Here is a 13,876-nt window from a genome sequence, read left to right on the forward strand (position 1 = left end):
AATAATGACTCAACACAACACTGTAGACTACAGAGAGAGAGAGAGAGAGAGAGAGAGAGAGAGAGAGAGACAGTCTCTCTGCAGTAGGTCTATAATAATGACTGAACACAACACTATAGACTACAGACAGTCTCTCTGCAGTCGGTCTATAATAATGACTCAACACAACACTGCAGACTACAGAGAGAAACAGTCTCTCTGCAGTAGGTCTATAAGTGTAATAATTAGTAAATAATGGAGTCCAGACATTTATCAGATGATGTACTGAAAGACATACCGTTCCACTGCTTGCTTGATAAACCATTAAAGAAATGTAATAAAACACTGTAAACATTGTTTATCCAGCAAAGTCCCGTCCATCACAATAACAGTCTCCTTATGCAGTAAATTACCCTGTCATTTCCAGGAGACCTACTTATACTGTCTTGGAATGACTAACGAGAATACAATACAACGGTACGCGCACACACACACACACACACACACACACACACACACACACACACACACACACACACACACACACACACACACACACACACACAAACACTTAAGGGATATATGTATCTAGCTTCAATGCTCTCTCCAGCTTGCATTATTAAACATGGACATCTGCTGAGGGGAAACGGCTCTAACCCTCTGCTGCATTCCCACATCTGGTGAGGGGAATCAGCTCTAACCCTCTGCTGCATTCCCACATCTGCTGAGGGGAATCAGCTCTAACCCTCTGCTGCATTCCCACATCTGCTGAGGGGAATCAGCTCTAACCCTCTGCTGCATTCCCACATCTGCTGAGGGGAATCAGCTCTAATCCTCTGCTGCATTCCCACATCTGCTGAGGGGAATCAGCTCTAACCCTCTGCTGCATTCCCACATCTGCTGAGGGGAATCAGCTCTAATCCTCTGCTGCATTCCTTCATCTGCTGAGGGGAATCAGCTCTAACCCTCTGCTGCATTCCTTCATCTGCTGAGGGGAATCAGCTCTAACCCTCTGCTGCATTCCTTCATCTGCTGAGGGGAATCAGCTCTAACCCTCTGCTGCATTCCCACATCTGCTGAGGGGAATCAGCTCTAATCCTCTGCTGCATTCCTTCATCTGCTGAGGGGAATCAGCTCTAATCCTCTGCTGCATTCACACATCTGCTGAGGGGAATCAGCTCTATCCCTCTGCTGCATTCCCACATCTGCTGAGGGGAATCAGCTCTAATCCTCTGCTGCATTCCTTCATCTGCTGAGGGGAATCAGCTCTAACCCTCTGCTGCATTCCTACATCTGCTGAGGGGAATCAGCTCTAATCCTCTGCTGCATTCCTTCATCTGCTGAGGGGGATCAGCTCTAACCCTCTGCTGCATTCCTACATCTGCTGAGGGGAATCAGCTCTAATCCTCTGCTGCATTCCTACATCTGCTGAGGGGCATCAGCTCTAACCCTCTGCTGCATTCCTTCATCTGCTGAGGGGAATCAGCTCTAATCCTCTGCTGCATTCCTACATCTGCTGAGGGGAATCAGCTCTAACCCTCTGCTGCATTCCTTCATCTGCTGAGGGGAATCAGCTCTAATCCTCTGCTGCATTCCTTCATCTGCTGAGGGGAATCAGCTCTAATCTTCTGCTGCATTCCTACATCTGCTGAGGGGAATCAGCTCTAACCCTCTGCTGCATTCCCACATCTGCTGAGGGGAATCAGCTCTAACCCTCTGCTGCATTCCTACATCTGCTGAGGGGAATCAGCTCTAATCCTCTGCTGCATTCCCACATCTGCTGAGGGGAATCAGCTCTAATCCTCTGCTGCATTCCTTCATCTGCTGAGGGGAATCAGCTCTAATCCTCTGCTGCATTCCTACATCTGCTGAGGGGAATCAGCTCTAATCCTCTGCTGCATTCCTACATCTGCTGAGGGGAATCAGCTCTAATCCTCTGCTGCATTCCTACATCTGTCAAGGGCCGGCAGGTAGCCTAGTGGTTAGAGTGGAGGGCCGGCAGGTAGCCTAGTGGTTAGTGTGTTGGGCCAGTAACTCGAAAGGTTGCTAGATCGAATCCCCGAGCTGACAAGGTAAAAATCTGTTGTTCTGCCCCTGAACAAGACAGTTAACCCACTGTTCCTAGGCTGTCATTTGTTCTTAACTGACTTGCCTAGTTAAATAAAACATAAATAAGGGGAAGCAGCTCTGCTGCTCTGCTGCTCTGCTGGCTTCCTACATCTGTCAGGGGGAAGCAGCTCTGATGCTCTGCTGGCTTCCTACATCTGTCAAGGGGAAGCAGCTCTGCTGGCTTCCTACATCTGTCAAGGGGAAGCAGCTCTGCTGCTCTGCTGGCTTCCTACATCTGTGCTGGCCTTGCTAGCTCCATTATGATATATAGTGCCCTCTGTAATTATTGGGAAAGGATTTTTTTTTTATTATATTGGTTCTATACTCCAAAAGTTAGACACACAAATATCATACCCTCCAAAAACGCTAACCCCTCCCTGTTATTGTAATGGTGAGAGTTTAGCATGTGTTAGGGGTACGATATACAATGCTAACCCCTCCTGTTATTGTAATGGTGAGAGGTTAGCATGTCTTGGAGGTATGATATACAATGCTAACCCCTCCCTGTTATTGTAATGGTGAGAGTTTAGCATGTCTTGGGGGTATGATATATAATGCTAACCTCCCCTGTTATTGTAATGGTGAGAGTTTAGCATGTGTTAGGGGTATGATATACAATGCTAACCTCCCCTGTTATTGTAATGGTGAGAGGTTAGCATGTCTTGGCGGTATGATATAAAATGCTAACCTCACCTGTTATTGTAATGGTGAGAGGTTAGCATGTCTTGGGGGTATGATATAAAATGCTAACCTCACCTGTTATTGTAATGGTGAGAGGTTAGCATGTCTTGGGGGTATGATATAAAATGCTAACCCCTCCCTGTTATTGTAATGGTGAGAGGTTAGCATGTCTTGGCGGTATGATATAAAATGCTAACCTCACCTGTTATTGTAATGGTGAGAGGTTAGCATGTCTTGGGGGTATGATATAAAATGCTAACCCCTCCCTGTTATTGTAATGGTGAGAGGTTAGCATGTCTTGGGGGTATGATATAAAATGCTAACCTCCCCTGTTATTGTAATGGTGAGAGGTTAGCATGTCTTAGGGGTACGATATTTGTGCATCTGTAACTTTCTCTCTCATCATTATTCACGATTCAATCAGGATTATCTGTAACTATGGTAGCATCCACACTCATGTAGAAGTGTTTAGAAACATGTTCTATTCTTATTTACAATAACACTGACTACAAAATGACATAATAGATTATTTACCATTAATTTCTAATAGGCACAAAATAATCTAAAACACACCCAAAACAAACAGCAAATGCATCCAACATAAATGTACAGTCAAAAGCTTGATATTAATATATATATATATATATATATATATATATATATATATATATATATATATATATATATATATATATATATATATATATATAATATTGGACCAAATACTTCAATTTTTACTCCTTTAATACACAAGTGAATTTTCCCCAATACTTTAGGTGCCCTAAAATGGGGAGACTGCGCACAGGAAGTGCTGTAATTTAAAACGGTTCACCCGGTATGGATGAAAAACACCATGACATTAAAGCCGACAGTCTGGATTCACAATCCTGGTTTGATTTAAAATCCAAACTGTTGGAGTATAGAGCCATAAGAAGAGAAAATGATGTCTCAACAATTACAGAGGACACTGTAACTAAGATAATCAAACAGCAGAGAGACCACTGCTTTACAATATACGAGCAACAAAACACAACTACAAAAGTTAATGACTGGTAGATTTAATAGGGATCTCTGAACAAAACAACAGTAAAGTAGTCAACTTCAGAGGCTGTTTTCTCCATCAGCATGTCTTAGACGTTCAGGAAACCCCACAGAAGGCAGTCTAATCATAATATATTTTGACTTCCTATAGTCATTAAAGATCACACTATATGGATAGCTCACTGTCAACAAACTACCTGTTGATAAGCAACTACTTGCTAAGGTTACGGTTAGGGTTAGAATAATGGTTAGGTTAGGGTTAGGTCAAGGGTTAATAGATAGATAGGGTTAGGTTAGGGTTAGGTCTAGGGTTAATAAATAGTTTGGGTTAGGTTAGGGTTAGGTCTAGGGTTAATACATAGTTTGGGTTAGGTCTAGGGTTAATACATAGTTAGGGTTAGGTTAGGGTTAGGTCTAGGGTTAATACATAGTTTGGGTTAGGTTAGGGTTAATACATAGTTAGGGTTAGGTTAGGGTTAGGGTTAATACATAGTTTGGGTTAGGGTTAGGTCTAGGGTTAATACATAGTTTGGGTTAGGTTATGTTAGGGTTAGGTCTAGGGTTAATACATAGTTTGGGTTAGGTTAGGGTTAGGGTTAATAGATAGTTTGGGTTAGGTTAGGGTTAGGTTAGGGTTAATAGATAGATAGGATTAGGTTAGGGTTAGGTTAGGGTTAAACCTGTCTGGGGTATGTGGGACGATTTCGTCCCACCTACGTAACAGCTACTGATATTCCAGTGGCGCGATTTTTGAATCGTTAGAAATACTATTACTTCAATTTCTCAAACATATGACTATTTTACTGCTATTTAAAGACAAGAATCTCGTTAATCTAACCCCACTGTCCGATTTCAAAAAGGCTTTACAACGAAAGCAAAACATTAGATTATGTCAGCAGAGTGCCCAGCCAGAAAAAATCAGACAGCCATTTTTCAAGCTAGCATATCATGTCACATAAACCCAAACCACAGCTAAATGCAGCACTAACCTTTGATGATCTTCATCAGATGACACACCTAGGACATTGTGTTATACAATACATGCATGTCTGTTCAATCAAGTTCATATTTATATCAAAAAACAGCTTTTTGCATTAGCATGTGACGTTCAGAAAACGCATAACCCCCGGCAAACTTCCGTTGAATTTACTAACAGTTTGCTAAATTACTCACGATAAACGTTCACAAAAAGCATAACAATTATTTTAAGAATTATAGATACATTACTCCTCTATGCACTCGATATGTCCGATTTTAAAATAGCTTTTCGGATGAAGCACATTTTGCAATAATCTAAGTACATAGCCCGGCATTACAGGGCTAGCTATTTAGATACCCACCCAGGTCAGCATCCACCAAAATCACATTTCCTATAAGAAAAATGTTCTTACCTTGCTTGTTCTTCATCAGAATACACTGCCAGGACTTCTACTTCAATAACAAATGTTGGTTTGGTCCCAAATAATCCATCGTTATATCCAAACAGCGACGTTTTGTTCGTGAGTTCTAGAATGCTTCTTCCCGGTTTTGCGCATGGCGCATTGGCGTGTCAAAAATGTCTAAATATTCCATTACCGTACTTCGAAGCATGTCAACCGCTGTTTAAAACCAATTTTTATGCCATTTATGTCGTAGAGAAGTGATAATATTCCGACCGGGAGTATGCATTGAGCCTAAACAGCCGAATAAAATTTCTCCTCAAAAGCGACTCATGCACGCGCATCATTCAAAGGTCCTCGGAGCATCCACTTACAAAAGGCGATAATATGTTTCAACCTGAGGCTCCCTCGTAAACCTTCAGTTATTTCGCGGGCTCTGAGAGCCTATTGGAGCCCTGGGAATTGTCACGTTACAGCTAAGATCCTTACTTTTCAATAAAAAGATGCAAGACGCACGACTCCTTGTCAGACAGGGTACTTCCTGCTTGAAACCTTGTCAGGTTTTTGCCTGCCATAGGAGTTCTGTTATACTCACAGACACCATTCAAACAGTTTTAGAAAATTCAGAGTGTTTTCTATCCAAACCTGAACAATAATATGCATATTCTAGCTTCTGAGTTGGTGTAGGAGGCAGTTAAAAATGGGAACATATTTTTCCAAAATTCTCAATACTGCCCCCTAGCCCAGACAGGTTAATAGATAGTTTGGGTTAGGTTAGGGTTAGGTTAGGGTTAATAGATAGTTTGGGTTAGGTTAGGGTTAGGTTAGGGTTAATAGATAGTTAGCTGTAATGTTACTAATAGTCAGGTGAGCATGGACAAATGGACTATCCACATAAAGAGTTAACTAATTTTATAGCATTCCGTTTGGGAAAAACAAATAACTAAATTAAATATAAAGTTGGCTTCTGCAAGCAGTTAGAAACCAAAATATCCATTATGCATTTTTATCTTCAACTTCTGAACGAAGTACAGAAAATACCTCCACTTCCTATGAATGTGTGTTGATGAGGTACATTGATATTTATCATAGTGATGTCTATTAGTATACGATCCATCAAATGGTCAGAGTATTCACCTCATTACTACAGATTGATGGGGATACTAGTGCACATTTCCCTGAGCTACGGGCTACTACAGAGAACACAGAGAGGATGTTACCTTGTATAGGAAACCTCTTCTACATACCGTCTACGCTTCAACAGCCCCCAACTTCAGCACAAAGTTGTTTTTTGGGTGATACACACACACACACAAAGAAACACACACAAACACACACTAGCATGAATGCTAATGACATGGAGTTATCAGCGCATCGTATTTGTAACTAATTGGGTTCAGAGAGCGTTCCCTGATGATAATCTGGATTATGCTAGCTGCTAGCACGGATAGGTGCCTGCCATATTGCTCTGAGGCTCACAGCCAAGGTCACAATCCTTCATTACCAATTTAGAGTCATGTTTATTTTCCACAGCGTCTGATATGGATGGGTAATTGATTTAGTTCTCATCAACTTGTTTGTTACCCAAATCCTTTTCCACGTCTCGGCAACTCCCTTCTCTTTTTGGATACCACTACCACTGTTTACCAAGTCTAATAAATTATTACAGACTACTATCTCTGTTTACCTAGTCCAGTAAATCATTACATCATTAAAGACTACTATCTCTGTTTACCTAGTCCAGTAAATCATTAAAGACTACTACCACTGTTTACCTAGTCCAGTAAATCATTAAATACTACTACCACTGTTTACCTAGTCCAGTAAATCATTAAAGACTACTACCACTGTTTACCTAGTCCAGTAAATCATTAGTCTACTACCACTGTTTACCTAGTCCAGTAAATCATTAAATACTACTACCACTGTTTACCTAGTCCAGTAAATCATTAAATACTACTACCACTGTTTACCTAGTCCAGTAAATCATTAAATACTACTATCTCTGTTTACCTAGTCCAGTAAATCATTAAAGACTAATACCACTGTTTACCTAGTCCAGTAAATCATTAAAGACTACTACCACTGTTTACCTAGTCCAGTAAATCATTAAATACTACTACTACTGTTTACCTAGTCCAGTAAATCATTAAAGACTACTACCACTGTTTACCTAGTCCAGTAAATCATTAGTCTACTACCACTGTTTACCTAGTCCAGTAAATCATTAGTCTACTACCACTGTTTACCTAGTCCAGTAAATCATTAAATACTACTACCACTGTTTACCTAGTCCAGTAAATCATTAAATACTACTACCACTGTTTACCTAGTCCAGTAAATCATTACAGACTACTATCTCTGTTTACCTAATCTAGTAAAACCTTGGAGCTAAACCTCTTAAGCTTTAGCCCCATGCAGCTCTTTAAGAATCACATGTGAGCCCATGTACTAAACAACCAAAGATTTCAAGACTAAAGGCTGATTTATACTATGGGTGTGTTCATAAATTCAATCTGGAGAGATAAAGTGCGCTCAGGGCATTCGTAAATTCAGGGCGTTGTCAGATTGTCTGTTTGTAAATTCAGAGAGTTGTCAGATTGTCCATTCGTAAATTCAGAGAGTTGTCAGATTGTCCGTTCATAAATTCAGGGCGTTGTCCGATCGGGACATTCAGAGCGCACACTGGATGCTCTGGCCGAGGAGTAGGGTTGATCCGAGCGTTCTGACCTAACTGCAGTCAAGCACCCAAGCTAACTGGCTAATGTTGGTTAGCTTGCTAGCTACTTCCAGACACATAATGAGAGAACACTTCACTCTGACCATTTTACTCTCCCTAGCAGAGCAGGTTAGGCTGTTTTACATGTTATCCAGAGTGTTGGTGACTGTAACTGTACTGCTGGCAACAATTACATTTTTTTGCAAACGTTTATTGACACCAGCCATATTCAACGGGTGCTGCGCGTTTGTAAACTTGTCAGTTATTCTGCGCTCCTGGCACACTCAGATGAGTGCTCTGAAATCGGAGCAGATAGCCAGAGCAAATTTACCAGCTACATCTATTGACAGTTGTCACAAGTGACATCATGAAAATTCTATTGAAATGGTTACTTGCATAGTGTAGTCTTTTGTTTAGATATGTAGCTAGCTAGCTAGGTAAACAATTAACCAGAATCCCGACTCATAACTTTACTACCGTGCATGAATCTGCAGGTAGCTAACCAACCAGGTTTAATCTTAGCTACCTAGCTAACATTAGGCTAATAACTAGCAATGCAAATGGCTCTGAGATACGAAATAATATTACTACACAGATCATACATAATGTTAGCTAGCTAGCTAACAGTACGCTTTAACTTGAAATGAAAGCGACTTTGACAACATTAGAAATGTGTGATATCTGAAAATGTAGCTAGCTAGACTATTTTACGTGTATAGATGGATATAGACTTCTCCCTCTGTCTCAGATGCCATGGTAGCCCTTAGTTTAAATACGTCATCCGGAGACGGGTGTTTTATACAACAGCCTCCATCTGCATTTTCGCAATCAAAAGCCATCATTTTCTCCATCTCCTTAGCGATCATACTCTAATTCCACCGTACATTTCACTGATTTCAAAACTCAGTCGTCCAGAAAGTGGAGAGCGACACCTTTGCACTTCTACTACGTGATATATCTTTTAAAAAGCAGCGTTAGAAAGGATGACCTAGACATACTGAGCAGCTCATGTTATAGACAGAAGCTTGCTACACGACAGACCAATCCTAACTCATCTCTCAGCATGTCCAGACCACCCATTATCTCAGCCAATCATGGGTAGCGGGGAAGGTCCCTGCCTTTTTCTGTGACTAAACAAACTTGGCTGTTAATTTAACAATTGTATTGTATTTACAGATGGCATACAAGTTTGTTATTAAGGCAAATGACAGTTCACATGATCCAGAATGCATTTCTGCCCAAAAAAACGCATTTAGGTTTTTATTAATGTTTATATTCAAATGGCTTTCCTGTGAAGTAGTGACATGCGACATAAGCCTAGCTTCCTGAAATGAGTCACATTTTACATTGTGATTTCAGATTGGAATAGCAGAAGTAGACCAAGATATCATACACTACGTTTTTATTGAAGTTGTTGGGAAGGTGGTCAAAATGTCAGTTGCTTTTCAAAGTTGAGATAAAATGTAGTTGATGTTACATTCCAGTAACTAGAATGTTGGAAGTCATGGGAGTTTTTAAACAATGGGAGCATTAGAATGTTAATGTTGGAAGTCATGGGAGTTTTGAAACAATGGGAGCATTAGAATGTTAATGTTGGAAGTCATGGGAGTTTTTAAACAATGGAAGAATTAGAATGTTAATGTTGGAAGTCATGGGAGTTTTGAAACAATGGGAGCATTAGAATGTTAATGCAATTCCATTAAAGTCGAGTTGTTTTTAGGACAAAGAGTTTAAAATATATATTTTTTTCAAAAAGTGAAATAATAACAGACTATTCCAGAATGGTAAGCACATTTTAAAGTTTGAATGGCGCTTCTAGATTAAAATGATGTAAGAGGAGTAGCGTTGCAAAGACAAAGTCAGAAATAAATTGTACATTATTTAAAGTGGGACTTTTGCAAGTCCAACTAATGAATCTCATATCATCACAGAAGAAGATTGATAACGGCTTCTGAGGCTGACAAAACTGTTCATCTTAACCGTTTATTAATTGGCTGATCAAAGTGAGGGAGTGTTTCTGCAATATGTTCTGATTACCATGAGAAGCCCATGTCAATTATCACAATAGGGGAGGGAGAGAGAAACATGCAAATCAGAGATGCCACATGCAGTGCTAGAGAACAAAGTGATTCCTGTGATCATCTAGCCCTCTGAGATCTTCTATGCAAGGTGTCTCACAAGGTCATCAACTTTATCAGTCATCACCAGGCCTCATACAGCAGATTTCTACAGCATGTACACACCTACCTGGAATCACAGCATGGTCCTGCAGTGATGTCTGTAATACTATAACACTATGCCCAGTTCTCTGTCCAGCTACCTCCCCCTCCTTAGGTCTCTCCTGTCTCTACCCAAAGCTCCCTGCTAATCGTGTTACCATAGAATTAACACTCAACCTTCAGCATGTACACACACACTGCCTTCGGGGGAATTGACTTTTTCCACATTTTGATATGCTTGCCTTATTCTACAAGAATCCTCAGCAATCTTTTTTGTTTTTGCCTTTACCTCCCTTATCTCACCTCATTTGCTCACATTGTATATAGTCTTATTTTTTTTCTACTGCATCATTGATTGTATGTTGTTTTACTCCATGTGTAACTCTGTGTTGTTGTATGTTGTCGAACTGCTTTGCTTTATCTTGGCCAGGTCGCAATTGTAAATGAGAACTTGTTCTCAACTTGCCTACCTGGTTAAATAAAGGTGAAATAAATAAAAAATAAAAAATCTACACACAATACTCCATAATGACAAAGCAAAAAACAGGTTTAGAATTATTTGCTTATTTATTAAAAAATTAAAAACAGAAATAACTTATTAACGTAAGTATTCAGACCCTTTGCTATGAGACTCCAAATTGAGCTCAGGTGCATCCTGTTTCCATTGATCATCCTTGAGATGTTTCTACAACTTGATTGGAGTCCACCTGTGGTAAATTCAATTGATTGGACATGATTTGGAAAGGCACACACCTGTCTATATAAGGTCCCACAGTTGACAGTGCATGTCAGAGCTAAAACCAAGCCATGAGGTCAAACAAATTGTCTATAGAGCTCCGAGACAGGATTGTGTCGAGGCACAGATCTGGGGAAGGGTACCAACACATGTCTGCAGCATTGAAGGTCCCCAAGAACACAGTGGCCTCCATAATTCTTAAATGGAAGAAGTTTGGAACCACCAAGACTCTTCCTAGCGCTGGCTGCCCGGCCAAACTGAGCAATCGGGGGAGAAGGGCCTTGGTCAGGGAGGTGACCAAGAACCCGATGGTCACTCTGACAGAGCACTATAGTTCCTCTGTGAAGGTGGGAGAACCTTCCAGAAGGACAACCATTTCTGCAGCACCCAACCAATCAGGACTTTATGGTAGAGTGGCCAGACGGAAGCCACTCCTCAGTAAAAGGCACATGACAGCCCACTTGGAGTTTGCCAAAAGGCACCTAAAGACCCTCAGAACATGAGAAACAAGATTCTATGGTCTGATGAAAGCAAGATTGAACTCTTTGGCCTGAATGTCAAGCGTCACGTCTGGAGGAAACCTGGAAACATCCTTACAGCGGCAGGGAGACTAGTCAGGATCGAAGCAAAGATGAACGGAGCAAAGTACAGAGAGATCTTTAACGAAAACATCCTGTATATACATGCTCTAAAAACAACAGACTTTACACCCTGTATTTACAGTACCAGTCAAAAGACACCTACTCATACCAGGGTTTTTCTTTTTTTGACAATTTTCTACATTGTAGAATAAGGAGTGGTTTCGGGACAAGTCTCTGAATGTCTTTGAGTGGCCCAGCCAGAGCCCGGACTTGAACCCGATTGAACATCTCTGGAGAGACCTGAAAATAGCTGTGCAGCGACGCTCCCCATCCAACCTGACAGAGCTTGAGAGGATCTGCAGAGAAGAATGGGAGGAACTCCCCAAATACAGGTGTACCAAGCTTGTAGCGTAATACCCAAGATGACTCAAGGCTGTAATCGCTGCCAAAGGTGCTTCAACAAAGTACTGAGTAAAGGGTCTGAATACTTATGTAAATGTGAGGTTTTTTTTACCATTGCAAAAATGTAAATGTTATATTCCCGTTAAAAAAAAAAAAAAAAAAAACAGCAGAAACTGCAAACATTTCTAAGGCTGAAACATAACAAAATGTGGAAAAGTCAAGAGGTCTGAATACTTTCTGAAGGTACTGTATATACAGTAGCAAGAAAAAGTATGTGAACCCTTTGGAAATACCTGGATTTCTGCATAAATTGGTCATCAAATTTGATCTGATCTTCATCTAACTCACCACAATACACAAACACCGTCTGCTTAAACTAATAACACACAAATTATTGTATTTCTGTTGTCTATATTGAATACATCATTTAAACATTCACAGTGTAGGTTGGAAAACGTATGTGAACCCCTAGGATAATGACTTCTCCAAAAGCTAATTGGAGTCAGGAGTCAGCTAACCTGGAGTCCAATCAATGAGATGAGATTGGAGATGTTGGTTACAGCTGCCCTATAAAAACAACACTCAAAATGTTAGTTTGCTATTCACAAGAATCATTGCCTGATGTGAACCATGCCTCAAACAAAATAGATCTCAGAAGACCTAAGATGAAGAATTGTTGACTTGCATAAAGCTGGAAAGGGTTACAAAAGTATCTCTAAAAGCCTTGATGTTCATCAGTCCACGGTAAGACAAATTGTGGCCGTAATGTAAAATGTAAAAAATGTCCTGCAAAGATGACTGCAAGAGCACAGAGCAGAACGCTCAATGAGGTTAAGAAGAATCCTAGAGTTTCAGCTAAAGACTTACAGAAATCTCTGGAACATGCTAACATCTCTGTTGACGAGTCTGAGATACTTAAAACACTAAACAAGAATGGTGTTCATGGGAGGACACCACGGAAGAAACCACTGCTGTCCAAAAAAACATCTGTAGTTTACAACAGAGCACTTGGATGTTCCACAGCACTACTGGCTAAATATTGGGTGGACAGATGAAACTACAGTTGAGTTGTTTGGAAGGAACACATAACACCATGTGGAGAAAAAAAGGCACAGCACACCAACGTCAAAACCTCATAACAACTGTGAAGTATGGTGGAGGGAGCATCATGGTTTGGGGCTGCTTTGCTGCCTCAGGGCCCGGACAGCTTGCTATCATCAACAGAAAAATGAATTCCCAAGTTTATCAAGATATTTTGCAGGAGAATGTTAGGCTGTCTGTCCACCAATTGAAGCTCAACAGAAGTTAGGTGATGCAACAGGACAACGACCCAAAACACAGAAGTAAATCAACAACAGAATGGCTTCAACAGAAGAAAATACACCTTCTGGAGAGGCCCAGTCAGAGTCCTGACCTCAAACTGATTGAGATGCTGTGGCATGACCTCAAGAGAGTAGTTCACATCAGACATCCCAAGACTATTGCTGAACTGAAACAGTTTTGCAAAGAGCAATGGTCCAAAATTCCTCCTGACCGTTGTGCAGGTCTGATCTGCAACTACAGAAAATGTCTCCTCCTCCTATCAGAGTGAGTCCTCTCCTCCTCCTCCTCCTATCAGAGTGAGTCCTCTCCTCCTCCTATCAGAGTGAGTCCTCTCCTCCTCCTCCTCCTATCAGAGTGAGTCCTCTCCTCCTCCTATCAGAGTGAGTCCTCTCCTCCTCCTATCAGAGTGAGTCCTCCTCCTCCTCCTCCTATCAGAGTGAGTCCTCCTCCTCCTCCTCCTATCAGAGTGAGTCCTCTCCTCCTCCTATCAGAGTGAGTCCTCCTCCTCCTCCTATCAGAGTGAGTCCTCTCCTCCTCCTCCTCCTATCAGAGTGAGTCCTCTCCTCCTCCTATCAGAGTGAGTCCTCTCCTCCTCCTATCAGAGTGAGTCCTCTCCTCCTCCTATCAGAGTGAGTCCTCTCCTCCTCCTATCAGAGTGAGTCCTCTCCTCCTCCTATCAGAGTGAGTCCTCCTCCTCCTCCTATCAG

The 13,876-nt window shown here is 41.1% G+C and overlaps 1 protein-coding gene and 1 long non-coding RNA gene across 2 annotated transcripts in view; both read right to left on the bottom strand.

Moving 5' to 3' along the window:
• The window catches only part of LOC115187858 (dedicator of cytokinesis protein 1-like), a 68,072-nt gene that overhangs the window by 31,967 nt on the left and 22,229 nt on the right, over positions 1-13,876 (bottom strand). The gene's annotated exons all lie outside the window — the stretch shown is intronic.
• Positions 6,411-7,756, bottom strand: LOC115187859 (uncharacterized). The gene is made up of 2 exons (XR_003876153.1): positions 7,083-7,756; positions 6,411-7,004 (listed from the first exon to the last, which is right to left on the bottom strand). It is a non-coding gene; the product is annotated as an uncharacterized LOC115187859 (long non-coding RNA).

Source organism: Salmo trutta, unplaced genomic scaffold, assembly GCF_901001165.1.
Source record: "Salmo trutta unplaced genomic scaffold, fSalTru1.1, whole genome shotgun sequence".
Lineage (NCBI taxonomy): Eukaryota > Metazoa > Chordata > Actinopteri > Salmoniformes > Salmonidae > Salmo > Salmo trutta.